The following is a 12643-nucleotide window of genomic DNA, read 5'->3' on the forward strand; positions in this document are numbered from 1 at the left end:
TTTTCTTGATATTCATACATGGGGAGAACTATCTCAGTCAAAAGACATGTGCATGCATGGAAGAGAAACTGGGAAGTCCCTTCCATCCTATCAGCACAGAGCTCTGGCTGGCTTATCAGTTCAGTCCAATGACCATCTCAACTCAGAGTTCTCACCAAAATGACTGGTTGACCAGATTGGCCACATTGTGCAAGTCCTTGAACTTAAGATACAAGCAAGATTGGCTGGTTGAAGGTGGGTAATGAAGCATAGAAACAATTAGAAGAAAGTGAGTGTGAGTTGATTGGAGGAAAAGAAGAAAGTAAAAATTGTCACTGTCATATGCAGAGCATGAGAGGAGTTGCAAGGAAATCATCACACCATACCCTGCAGTTGGGCTTTGACCAGCTGTTTGGGGATGGACTTTAATAACTGGAATCTTCACAGCTGCTTGCGTTTTCCCTGAAGTCATTTCTGCCTTATTCCTAAGGTGGCCAAGAATACTGGGCAGATGCTGATTTTTATCATGGCTCCCTCATGGTGCTTCCTCCTGACATATTTTGTCTTCTCAAGCTTTGTACTTTGGTGCTCTCCTAAAAGCTGGTGTTGAATAGGCAGCTCTGATCACAAAGTTCAAGACAAGGCTAGGGTAATCCCTCTAGAACTGCACCGTCCAGTATGGTACCCACTAATCACATGGGCTATTTAAATTGAAAATAAAGTTAAATAAAATTAAAAATTTCTTTCCTCAGTCATACTAGCCATATTCCAAGTGCTTAATAGCTACATGTGGATAGTGTCTGCCATATTAGAGAGTACAGATCTAGAATGTTTTTTTTTTTAGATTTTATTTATTTATTCAACAGATAGAGACAGCCAGCGAGAGAGGGAACACAAGCAGGGGGAGTGGGAGAGGAAGAAGCAGGCTCATAGCGGAAGAGCCTGATGTGGGGCTCATCTCATAACGCCGGGATCACGCCCTGAGCCGAAGGCAGATGCTTAACTGCTGTGCCACCCAGGCGCCCCCAGATCTAGAATGTTTCTATCATCATAGAAAGTTCTACTGGACAGTGTGCTGTACAGATTTCAGAGCCAAGGCTAGATGAAATCTTAGTAGACTTGAGGTTTGCTGAATTAGAGAGCTGACTAGGAAGTTTACTTTAGTTATTTTGAAAGCAGTGCTCCCCTCCACCCCATTTAATGCTTCACTGCTCCCTACAGTAAGCCTGCCAAGTACTCATCTGCCCTGTTTGCATCCAGACCTCCTTTTTCTGCCCTCCCCACACTGTGACAAGAAACTCTCATATCTCTTCATATAAAATTTCTAGGGCTTATTTACTGGGGGTAAGACATCAGCTTCCAATGTCTGGGTCATGGAGAAGCCAATGGGGGGGTGAGAATGGGGCAGAACAATCCTTAGGGAACATGCATTTTGGGCTTGGCCTGGGAACACATCGCATCTTAACTAGCAATGATGTCTTTCTTCCTGATAGCACCTGGAAGTGGGTTGGGGCTGAGATTTTGTTGGTCGGAGGAATTAGCCCTACCCAAAGCATACAGGGTTCAATGGTTCATGTGGGGTTTCCTGTGGGTATTGTTTACCTCACTCATGTTTCAGTGTTAGATTATTCTAACCAACGACGGAGAAGTACGGCCTCTTTCTTCTTTTGTACAGAAGTCACTACTTCCTTGATGGGGCTGAAATTCAACTTCTTCTTCCAACAATGGTTTCCATGTAAGGCTTTGTGAGATTACATTAATGGTTTGCAAACTTGCCAATATATCAGAATTACCTGGGTGTGCTTTCCAAAGACACGGATTTCTAGGCCTCACTTCAGACCTATTTTTTAAATTAAAAAAAAGCCCTGGAAGAGAGACCCAGGAATTTGCATTTTTAAAAAGCTTCCCAGATGTTTTTGATTATCAGGCAGGCTTGATAATTACTGGTTTGGGTAGACTCTTATCTATCTGGTCAGATATACTGAAAACATCATCTGTTAGGGATGCCGGACAGAGGGATTCTTGAACGGAGGAGCAATGACTTCTAAGTCCCTCTCAACTTTGAGAATGCTTTAATTCTAAAAAAAAATTCTGTAGTAGAAAAAGCACGAGCTTTGAAGTCATCGTATCTGATCTGCCACATTTACTAGTTGTGTGACTTTGGCCAAGTCACTGAACTTCCCTGAGCTTCAATTTGTACGTCTATTAAGTAGGAGAATAGAGCCTACTTTCGAGTGTTCTCGTCAGGATTAAATGAGATAATCAATGTACTCCACTCAGCACTTGGCAAGTACTCAGAAAATGAGAATATTAAGAAATGGGGGGCGCCTGGGTGGCACAGTGGTTGATCGTCTGCCTTCGGCTCAGGGCGTGATCCCGGCGTTATGGGATCGAGCCCCACATCAGGCTCCTTCGCTATGAGCCTGCTTCTTCCTCTCCCACTCCCCCTGCTTGTGTTCCCTCTCTCCCTGGCTGTCTCTATCTCCGTCGAATAAATAAATAAAATCTTTAAAAAAAAAAAAAAGAAAAAAAGAAATGGAAAGAAGGCGAGGCACGCCAATGCAAACTTCCAGTTGGCATTTGTCTGGGGCATAGCTCTTAGTAATGCCCAATAAATGAAAACTAGCATTTGTGTGAAGCTAGTGCTGCTGCTTCACTTAAATTTAACTTTCAGATTCACCATGTGGATAAATGAACATGATTTGTATTTATATTTATTAATAGTACTATAAATCATCAATCCCAGCTGCACAATGACCGCATTTTAACATCTCTGAGATTGGCTTGTGTGTTGTAATCAATCGGTGGCATGCCGTAGCTTAAGTGGCAATGCTTTTTCTTTTTTGGTGCTACATGGTACGTCTTACAGTAGCTGGTGTCTTAGATTCAATAAGGTTATATTGAATCTATGGTTATATTCTAAAATAGTGTGTGTGTGTTTTTTTAAGATTTTATTTATTTATTTGACACAGACAGAGACAGCCAGCGAGAGAGGGAACACAAGCAGGGGAAGTGGGAGAGGAAGACGCAGGCTCATAGCGGAGGAGCCCTGAGTGGAAGGCAGACGCTTAACCGGGATCACGCTTAACCGCTGTGCCACCCAGGCGCCCCTAAAATAGTGTGTTTTAAAAATATGTTCACTGCAGAAATACCTCGAAGGCTGCCCTCCCCCTCCTTCCCAGAAAACCGACTCATTTATTTTATATAAGGGGAATCTGCTAAGGTTTTCTTTGAGAACAAGGTTCTGCTAACTTATAAAATTTAAAAACTGTTAATTTAGAAGAAAAATAAGCATGATAATTTTTATTCTAAAATTTAAAATGGTTTTATTTATTTATTTTGGGGGAGGTACTTTTTATTTTTTTATTTTATTTTTTTTCAGTTCTCTACATTTATTTTTTATTTTTTTATAATAATTTTTTATTATATTATGTTAGTCACCATACAGTACATCCCTAGATTTTGATGTAAAGTTCCATGATTCATTACTTGCGTATAACACCCGGTGCACCATGCAATACGTGCCCTCCTTAATACCCATCACTGGCTTATCCCATTCCCCCACCCCCCCTCCCCTCTGAAGCCCTCAGTTTGTTTTCCAGACTCCATAGTTTTAAAACACTATTGCAATACACACTTGAAAGAAGGAGTTAAAGGAGAAGATGCGAATCTAAGTACTTTCCCTCTAAAATTGAATAAGGATTTAAACTATATTAAACCTATACATCTACATTTCTCTTTGTATTAAAATAAAAAGTCAATTCAATCCTGTCTGTCAGTCCTGGAAGTTCATACCTATAATATCAATTCTCAAAAGTGCAAGTGCAAGGAGAACATCACAGGGCTGATAGGCTTTCTGGAACTTACATCTCTGTCAGAAATCCTCTACTGGGACACTTTGCCTTTAGCCATGTTGCTTTGTGATGAAGCAGGAGTGAGCAACCAGAGAAGCTTGGGAAAAGAGTTCTTAGATTATTTTAGAAAGGGAGGACCTTGGATTGATATACCAGAGGCCAGCGGGACTTGGGTAGTCACTCACAGAAATAGTAGGAGTAAATTTTACCTTGCAAAGTCTGAAAGGAGATTGAACAGAGAAATCAATTGGGGGACATTCCTGGGGACTTAGGAGGCTGAAAGGAGCAGTTATGACCAGTAACAGGTGAAGATTTAAGAGCTCTGGAAAAAGACCCTATTCCTAAAAAGTTAATAAGGCTGAGAGAGACAAATCATTTGTGCCTTGGCTTGGGAATAGAAGTGATGGGTATTAAGGAGGGCACATATTGCATGGTGCACTTGGTGTTATACGCAACTAATGAATCATGGAACATTGCATCAAAAACTGGGGATGTACTGTAATGGTGACTAATATAACAAAATAAAAGTTATTTAAAAAAAAAAGAAGAAGTGAGGGATAATTGAAGAAGAAGAGTAAGGACTCCAGAGCTGGGTTACAAGAGGAGACAACTTACACAGGGGGCCAGGCAGGGAGGCCTCCAGAAGACTGAGTCACACGTGAGCAAGCCAAGTCAACTGAGTAATATGAAACCATGAAGCTATACCTTTTGTAACTTTGGACTGATTGGTGGCCCAGGATTCCCTTCTATGGTTGGCAGCTTTAACAAACAGCTGCCTGTGTGCTATGTTGTAATGATTATTTGGGAATGTGGGAGATGCGGAAGCAGGAATGTGAGCATTGAAGGGGAAATTCCCTACTCCTTGTCTAGTGGTAGCAGAAATTACTCAGGCTGGGCCTCAGATTCACAGCCCAGTGGAGAATTCTTGTTTTGGAGGAGGGTTTGGTTACACTTACTCGAGTCAGCTCCAAGAAAGCAGTGGGTTATAATGGGGTTGAATAAACCCTTCGACAACCTCCTTCAGTGCAGAACTAAACATTCCAGAGGGAGTGGGAATCTCACAAGAAACCAAAGGACTTGGCTTGTCCCACCTTTGTGACATCGGGCAAATCATTAACTTCTCTGAGTCTCAGAGTCTCCTCTGTAATGGAGGGTAGTCAGATTGAGGATCTCAAAGTCTCTTCCAGTACTAAAAGTTTAAGAGTCCACACCACAGAGGAGGAAACAAGAATGGGTGTGGGCATGCTAGCCAGTCTATTGCCAAAGAGGATCTTGAAAATTGAATGGCTGTGGGTCTCTCAATAGCCACAGTTCCTTTCCTTCTTTTATTATTAGAGAATCATCGTAGTGATGTAGGGCAAGGGTTGACAAACGTTTTCTGTAATGGGCTAGATAGTAAATATTTTGGCTTTGTAGGGTATATGATCTCTGTCACAACTATTCCACTCTGCTATTGTAACATGAAATTAGCCATGGGCAATGCATAAGTGGAAGGGCATGACTGTGTTCCAATAAAACTTTATTTACAAAAAGAGACAGAGGGCCAGATTTGGTCTATAAGCCCTAGTTTGTTGACCCTTGTTTGGGCCTAGGATCTGGAGTCAGGCTGCTAGAGTTCAAATCCAGCCTCTGCCCCTTAACGGTTGTGTGACCCTGTTTGAGTTAATAAGCATCTCTGTGTCCTACATTTGTTATTTCTACAATGGCAATATTGGACTTACTTGAGATTGTTTTGAGGACATATGCACAGTAAACTCTCAGGTTTAGCTCTTGTTTTTCTTTTTTTAGCTGAAAACTTTTTAAGACTATCATATCCCATATCTGAGTGATCCAGCAAGAGTGAAGATTAACCCTATGGGTTGCCCAAGTTCATACAGGTAGTTATGGGGCTAGGACTCTTTCTCTTTTTCTGGTTATTCAGGTCCCTTTCTTCCTATCCTTTGGGATGGAAATTTGTGAGATCAATGGGCATAGTCTATCTGAAAACCAAGAATTCTTTCCTTTAGGGTTGAACAGAGACCCTGATGAAAATTTTCCTGGAGGAAAGAAGACAGCTTTTTTTTTTTAAAGAAATTTATTAGGGAATATGGAGATCAGATCTAACATTATTTTTTCTTTTCTTTTTTAAAAAATTATTTTTTTATTATGTTATATTAGTCAGGATATAGTACATCTTTAGTTTTTGATGTAGTGTTTCATGATTCATTGTTTGCATATAACACCCAGTGCTCCATGCCATATGTGTCCTCCTTAATACCCAGCACCAGGCCAACACATCCCCTGCCCCCCTCCCCTCTGAAACCAAAGACAGTTTTTTATATTTACTAAATTTTCTTGAATAAAATATATCTGATTTGATATGTAAGTCTTTAAATCCTAATGATCAAATCAAAGTTCATCTACTTAGGATGTTACTGGAGTGGTCTTGAAAGAGTCCAGCAGGCCTAAGACCTAGGTGGTAACTCATGAATAAGAGAGAAAGCATGAACTAGGCAAATGGACACAGAAGAGGCAGAGAGCTCACCAAGGGAGCAAAGCTCAGGAAGATGTGAGACCAAAGACAGACAAGTACCTGACTTTCATAAGCTTGGGTAGACGTGGCCACTAAGTCCAGTTGACCCTTTCTCTCTGCTCTGATTGTTTTCTACTTGCATGTAGCTATGTGTGCTTTTGTTTATCCCAGGGATGAGGCTGTTTTTCTTAATCTTTTTTTTCTTCTTCTAATACCTAGTCCAGGACCTTGCATCTAGTGGGCATTTGAGAAATATGTGCTGAATTAAATAAGAGGGAGGAGAGGGACATGTTCTTAGACACTCTTGCTGGATATCTTTGTGGATATCACCTAAGACCTTAGTCTGCCTTCTGCTCTCTGGAGCACTGGCCACAGGGTGTAGGCAGTGGTAAGAATTTAGGAGGTTAGGAGGATGCTGGGTCCAAGTCAAAGCCTTCCTCCAGCAGTGCTCCACGTTTCTGTTTTTGTGTACAGAGAACATTTTTTTTTTCTTCAGGTTTTGTTTTTTTTAAGGCTCATGGTAGTAAAATTGGAAAAGCAAACTGGCCCCGATCAGAGTGCCTGATTTCAGCCCTCATTGGACCCCTTGGAAAAGTCTGGTATACTATGCTTCCTTATTACTATCTCAAACATTTGGTTTTTCTCCGATTGAGTCAAGATTTTGCAAAACTTCGCTGTTCCCATAGATATGTATCTCTTTTGTGATGAAGGTTTTTTGCTTAATGTGACAGTTGTTGCCTTGCTCTTGAATAGCCTGTTCTCTCTCTTCTTCTCCTTTTCCTCTTCCTCTACCACCACCTCGTTCTTCCCCTCTTTCTTCTCTTCCTTTCCTCAACTTCTCTCCCTGTCCTTCCTGTCTTTCTTGTTGATGGGGCCGTTTCCCTGTCACTCTTCATGGCTTAATCTCCTCAGAGGAGTTTCTCTGATTAACGCAGAGCCACTCGCCACCCCGGGTATTCTTTGTGTTCATAAGCATCAGTTGATGGGTGTGTAGCCAATTTCCTGTCATCTAGTTGGTGCATAAACTCCTGGTTTCTCCTTTCTCTCTGGATACCTTCCCAGCATTTTCTAACACATTAATACTTTCCCAGAGAGAAAGGAAAAAGTAACTTATAATCAACATTTCTAGTTGTTTGAAGTCAGAAGAGTGCTGAAACTATTGCCTAAGATGAAGACTTTGGATTATTCATGTTAGAAATGTATCTGGGCTTTCCCTTTCTACCATTGGCATGGCACATTTTAGGTCACCAAGAGCTATATGTTTCTCTTTGGGTAAATTTTATAGTAGGGAGGTGATTTAGAGTTGGGACGAAGACCAGGGCCCCTGGAGCCAGGCTGCTTTGTTTTGAACCCCAGTTCCCCCATTCCTAGCTTTGTAGCCTTGGGTGAGTTACTTAACCTCTCTGTGCTTCAGTTTCCTCAACTGAAAAATAGAGAACATAGCACCTATCCTATAGAGTTGTTTTGAGGATTCAGTTAGTTAAAATATGTAAATCTTTTTACAACAGTGTATAATTAGTAGGGCCCAAGTTGGCTATTCTTAATATCATCATCATCATCATTATTTTTTTAAGTAATCTCTATACCCAATGTGGGACTCAAACTCATGACCCTGAGATCAAGAGTCATATACTCTACGGACTGAGCCAGACAGGTGCCCCCATCATCATCATTATTATTGCATCTCATCTCCAGGCCTCCCTTCTTAAACTGTGAATTCAATCATTTATCCATTTATGCATTGCTATTATTTCATTCTATATTTACAAGTTGATTACCTACTATGTGCCACATTCTGTGTTAGGTGCTGGCATATATTAGTGTGTGTGTGACACACATTCTTTTTTTTTTTTTAAGATTTTATTTATTTATTCGACAGAGATAGAGACAGCCAGTGAGAGAGGGAACACAAGCAGGGGGAGTGGGAGAGGAAGAAGCAGGCTCAGAGCGGAGGAGCCTGATGTGGGGCTCGATCCCAGAACTCCGGGATCACGCCCTGAGCCGAAGGCAGACGCTTAACCGCTGTGCCACCCAGGCGCCCCTGTGTGACACACATTCTTACAAAATATATCCAAAATTAGAAATAATGGTAAGTGTTAAGAAGGAAGTGTATTTGAATCAAGGGTGAGAGGGAAGGAAAGGAGTCTTTCTTAACCTACATAAGAGGATCAGGAAAGGCCTTTCTGAGGATTGAGCATTTAGGCTGAGACATGAAGGATCATGAGGCAACCATATAAAGATTGGGGAAAGGGTAATCCAAGCAGAAGGAACAGAATGGTCAAAGGCCTGAGGTGGGAAGGATCTTGGGATAGTTGAGGAACTGAAAGGAGGCCAGTGTAGGGGAGACAATGCATATCAGTCAGGCCCTTTGAGTGAGGGACCCCAAGTTGTTGATGATCCCAAGAATGAGCCCATCTGAATTGGTGAGAGGGTTGGTCTCTAGCTTCCTTGACCTATAAATGCCAACAGAAGACCTCACCTGCCTTTTGTGCCAACAGCCTGTGGGAATATGCCAGCCTTGGCAGTAGTTTCCTGATTTCCTGCCCTTTTGGTTCTTAGGGCAAGGGAGAGATTTGTGAAGATAATGAGTGAATGGCCACCATTGTTCATGAAGGACATAAGCTGACGTAAAGTAAACACAGATTATGATGGTTCTGGAGCAAGGCGTGTGTCTAAATATTTACCAGAATCTCAGAAATAAAATGGTCTGAATATATGAGCCCCACCTTCTTTTCTGTCCCAGTCCAGGAATTGTGATCCTTAAGAGATGGCAAGAGTCAAAGGTTAAATCTTTCCAAATCTCTCCTATGAAAAGATATCTTATAATGGAATCAAAATACTGATTCAGATTAAAGACCAGCTTCCCAGAGGATGAGGGAAGAATCTGAAGTACAAACACGATGCAGATGTACACATGCTGTTCCTAAATTTACAGTGAGATGGGTAGGGGTGTCTGACACGACTGTGCCCCTTCAGGGATGTTTGGAAGGGAATGTCTGGGGAAGAAGGAGAAAGAGTGGTGCTCCGGCCTCCCCTTCTATCCCTTGAATGTTGGTCATGTTTGGCAATGGGACCTTGGGCAAATCACTGTTCTGGTCTTCAGTCTTCTCACCTGTAAAATGAAGATGAGAATAATCCTTATCTTACAGACTATAGTGAGTATTATGTAAGTTAAAGTGAATAGGTGCCTGGCCCCACACTTGGCCTAGAGGAGGCACTGTAAAAGTTAGTCATCCCTCCCCCTTTCTCATTCTCTCAGGACAGGCCTCTCAAAGTGTGGTACCCACACCAGCTGCATGGGCTCTAGTTAGAAAGGCAAAATTTCCAGCTTTAATCCAGGTCCACTATATCAGAAAGTTGAAAGGATGGGATTGAACCATCTGTGGTTTAACAAAATTTCCAGGTGATTGTGATTAGAGTTGCTGGATTTAGCAAATAAAATTATAGGATGGCTAATTAAATCTGAATTTCAGAGAAACAATGAATACTTTTTTAGTGTAATATATCTCACATAATATTTGAACATAATTTTATTAAAACTGAATTTGTTTATCTAAAATTCAGATATAACCGGGTGTTCTGTATTTTTACTTTAGATTCTGACGCATGCTACGGTTTGAGAACCATTGTCTGAGGATATTTCAAGGCAAGCATCTAGCACAGCCCAGAGAAAGGGTGGAGAGGAGGCTCTGGGATATTCTTGTATCATTCCTTAAAGGGAAGGAAGGTAGAAGTTGGGAGCAAAAAGCCATCTCCAGGGCTCCGGACATTCTGGGTATTATACGGTCCATTAACAATGAAAACAGTTTCCTGAAATCAGCTGAGTTTATTTTCCATTTGAGTTGTGAAGATCTTGCTCCCTCTAAGAGAAAACGACCACTCTGTCTCTTTCAGGAAATTCAGGGCACTCCATAAAAACATGGGCTGTACAAAAGCATCATCAGTATTTCTTCAGAATTGCATGCTTTTGTGGAACAAATTTTTTCTTTTTTTAATTTAATTTCAATTAGCCAACATATAATACATCATTAGTTTTTGATGTAGTGTTCAATCATTCATTAGTTGTGTATAATACCCAGGAGCTCACCACATCCCGTGCCCCCTTAACTTTCTTTCTTTTCTATTTTATCCCTGCCTGCCACTTCCCTCGTACAGGGGCAAAACTTTCCTAAAGGTGTCTCATATTTGTCACCTCATTTAAGCCTGAGAACCCCCTTGTGAGGTAAGATAAGGATTCTTATCCTCAGTTTATAGTGGAAGAAACTGAGGCTCAAGTCAAGGAAGTGACTGGCTCACGGTCATATAATTTGTTTTGACAGAGCCAAAATTAGAACCAGGCTGGAAGTCTCCCATTGTGCTTGGAAGGAAGGGAACAAAGTGGGGTCCATACCACTTAATTATGCTTTCAAGCGTGAGTAGAGATACAGGATACTTTTTGCAAATCCACTGGCGGCCTCTGATGGTGAAACAAGGGACGCACACAGCCGTTGTCCATTGCCTTAAGCAATTCTTGACTCTTGGGTTAGTGGTTTGGAGTGTCATGCTATCTTTCTTTCCTAAAGGCGTGGAAATAAAGATAACATTAATGTGTAAACTTGAATCACTTTCTTCCGCTGGGCTATAATTTTGTTTTCATTTGAAAATAACAAGGTTGACCTTCATTATTTCCAAGGTAATTCCAGCTCTAACATCAGATGACTGGATGTTGGCAAGTAAATAGGCCGTCCCATATATTTCCTGTTTTCTTTTTCCTGTCACACAAAACATAATTTTTAGGTAGCATTCAATGACATTTTCATGTCTTTTCTTATATTGCCCCCAACAAACACACAACTTTCCTGCATTCTTTGTTCTTCAGGCTCTGCAAGTGAATCTGAGACAGCTCTGGAATGATTTCCCTTTATTGTTAAGGGTTTTAAAGAATTGTGTTCTGCTTATAAAATTACACAAACTCATTGTGGAAAGATTGGAAAAGTACAAAAAAAGTACAAAAACACATCTATTGTTTCCTCTGTCAAAGATAACCACTGGTAAATTTGGAGATCTATCTCTATCACTATCTCTATAAAACTTTATTATTATTTGACATTTTATCACTTTTATCATCCCATCATAACAAATTCTTCAAAGCACTGATTTTAATGGCTATGAAATATTCCATCACAGGTACATACCTTAATTTATCTAGTTGTCTTCCTATTGTTGGGCATTTATGTTGTTTCCAACTTTCCTGCATTGTAAATAATATGGCAATGAACATACTAATGAAATTCTTATATATAAATCTTTGTATTTCTGATAATTTGCTTGAGGTAAAGTACTAAAGGTAGGATCATATGGTGGAAGGAGATGAGATTTTGATATGTACCAACAAACTACTTTCCAGAATTACATTTATGTCAGAAATATATGGGAGAACCTATTTACTTGCCTGTTTGATGGACTAACCCGGAGGGTCAGATTCCACTTGAGGTCTTGTTTTTACTAACACTGATCTTACAGGTCACCATATGATGATCTCAGAGTAGTGCATAGTCGTAGCATGCCCCATTGCTCTCTGCTGGGCCCCATCTGGTCCTGGCATGCCAAGTTTATTGCCTCTTCCTCGGGAGAGAGCCGTCCTTGACACGTCCCTATGAAGAATCCCAACTCTATACAGCCAGTGGGAATAAGTACAACTCTAAGGCACTTGGTTGCCACCATCCTAGGAATTGATACACCAACCCACTCACTCACTCAGCAGACTTTAATGGCATGCTTGTCATGTGCAAGAAAGGTTCTATGTTAAGTAGAAGCAGAAATGCTCTTTGAGGACTTTAAGATATGTGGGGGGCAACACTTGTGCAGAAGCAGTGTCATGCCCCAGGAGAGTGCAACAGACAGAGGAGTGGGAGTAAGAGATTGGAGGAGGAAGAGATCAGCTCTGAAGAGTGTCCTTGGAGAGATGGGACTGGGATTCCTTTTGAAGACTGGGTCAGTGATTTGGGGACATCAGAGTTTGATGGAGAGGAGGTTCAAGCAGAGGGAAATGGCATAAATAAAAACAGAAGGTAGGAAAGCCCAGAGCGTATCTAGGAAACTGAATCGGTGTAATTTAGCTGGAGTGTAGGGGATATGAAACGGTATGGAGAGGCTGCTGGGGTTGGAGAAGGAGGAGGGGGCTGGATTGCAGACAGCCTTGAAGGTCTGTAATTTCTGATGAGATTCAAGTCCATGGCCAGTGAGGAGTAGACATATGAGAAGAGGAAGCTTAGCCTAGAGAAGATTTGAGGGTAGGCACAACCCTTTTCCTTAGACA

The 12643-nt window shown here is 41.2% G+C and overlaps 1 protein-coding gene across 1 annotated transcript in view; it reads left to right on the forward strand.

Moving 5' to 3' along the window:
- SLC5A1 (solute carrier family 5 member 1) overlaps nucleotides 1-12643 on the forward strand; it is a 62788-nt gene that overhangs the window by 6635 nt on the left and 43510 nt on the right. The window lies entirely within an intron of this gene.

This window comes from Ursus americanus, chromosome 30 (assembly GCF_024610735.1).
Source record: "Ursus americanus isolate L20-20 chromosome 30, mUrsAme1.1.p, whole genome shotgun sequence".
In the NCBI taxonomy this organism is placed as follows: Eukaryota; Metazoa; Chordata; class Mammalia; order Carnivora; family Ursidae; genus Ursus; species Ursus americanus.